The sequence below is a fragment of the Piliocolobus tephrosceles genome, chromosome 18 (genome assembly GCF_002776525.5).
Source record: "Piliocolobus tephrosceles isolate RC106 chromosome 18, ASM277652v3, whole genome shotgun sequence".
In the NCBI taxonomy this organism is placed as follows: Eukaryota; Metazoa; Chordata; class Mammalia; order Primates; family Cercopithecidae; genus Piliocolobus; species Piliocolobus tephrosceles.
Window position 1 is genome coordinate 13,763,592 of NC_045451.1, and position 1,780 is coordinate 13,765,371.

Consider the following 1,780-nt stretch of genomic DNA (forward strand, 5'->3'; position numbering starts at 1 on the left):
AACTGTGACTTGAAGTCTCCTGGAGTCTCTGAGATGTTGTTCAGGGTCTGCTAGATGCTCCCTTTTTGACTACATATGTGTGTAAGATTGTATTTTCTTTGTATTCTTCAAACCAAGCAGTGTATCTTAGCAAACTGAGTGCAGACCCAAATATGAGAATCCTACTTTGTTATTAAGTTAGACATTAGATTTGCAAAAGTGTTAAAAAGCATCAAATATCATTGCTTTTGCTTTCACAAATATTACTTTACCTAAAATATTTATATCCTCAGTAGTCTTTAAAAATAAAAAAGGTCCTTGTCCTTATGAGCTCATTATCTAATATAAAGTATTTTAATCACTCATGTGACTTTATGTTATATTATTAATGCTTTTTGAAGTCATAATCTAGAAAGTCAGAATTTCACAGAGAAGAATTTGTTTTTGTTTCATTTGGAATGTTACATTAGAAGCCTGAATTTGTTAATTACCTGTTACAGGTCTATTTCTACAAATCAAAGATTTTTAACGTGGATGCATCTAATTTCTGATTTCCAGGTTTGTTGTTATCGCTGTTTGTTTGTTTTGCATTTTTTATATGCAGAATTTTGAACAAATTTATGGGGAAATATATATATACATAATATCATTATGTATATATAAATTACTTTATATAAATTATATATTCATTTGTATTTTACTTGCTTATACATTACTATAAAAGGAGGGGAGTAAAATTTAAGTAAAATCAAGCAACTGGAAAAAGGCAGTCTCTACAAACATTGCATAAAATATTTTATATTTTTACACTTGATCTTAGCCAAAAGGCCAAGAAGCGATATATTTTATATTTTTATTTGACTGATAATATAATATTTTTCATTTCACTTTCTTAATAATGTTCTTTGATAGCAACAATTTTTAATATTGATAAAGTCCAATTTATCTTGTTTTCTCTTTTTGCTCACACATTTGATGGCATACCTAAGATTCTATTGTCAAAGTCAAGGTCATGAAGATTTGCTCCTTTGTTTTCCTTGAAGAGTTGAAATTATTTATATATATTAGTAATGATATTATATATAAATAATGATATTAATGCATGCTTAAAGACAGTTTTATATATATGTGTAAATATATAGTTGTCTTAACCATGTTAAGTATGCAATTTAATATCATTATTTGTATTCACAATATTGTGCAGCTGTCATCACTATCTATTTTCAAAACTCTATTAACTGCCCAAACAGAATCTCTGTGACCATTACAAAATTACTCCATTCCTCCCTTTGCCTGTACCTGATACCTCTAATTTACTTTCAGTCCTTATGAATTTAACTATTTCATACAAATGGAAACATACAATATTTGTCCTTTGTGTGTGGATAATTTCATTTACCCAAATGTTTTCAAAGTCCATCCATGGTGTAGCATTTATCAGAATTTCATTCATTTTTAAAGCTAAATAATATTCCATTACAAGTACACACCACTTTTTGTTTATCCATTCATTTGTTGTTGGACACTCAGGTTGTTTCTACCTTTTGACTACTGTAAATAATTCTCCAGTGAATATTGTTGTACAAGTAACCGAGTCTCTGTTTCTAATTCTTTTGGATATATGCCTAGAAATGAAATTGCAAGGTCATATGATAATTCTGTCTTTAGTTTCCTGAGGAACGGCCAAGCTATTTTTTATAGCAATTGCATCACTTTTCATCTCACCAGCAATGTATGAGGGTTCTGATTTCTATACATCTTTGACAACACTGGTCCCCCACTCCTTTGGTGCTGCCATTTT

General features: G+C 29.4%; 1 pseudogene; it reads right to left on the minus strand.

Moving 5' to 3' along the window:
* Positions 1-681: 681 nt before the first annotated feature.
* Positions 682-819, minus strand: LOC111550686 (annotated as a pseudogene).
* Positions 820-1,780: the final 961 nt, after the last annotated feature.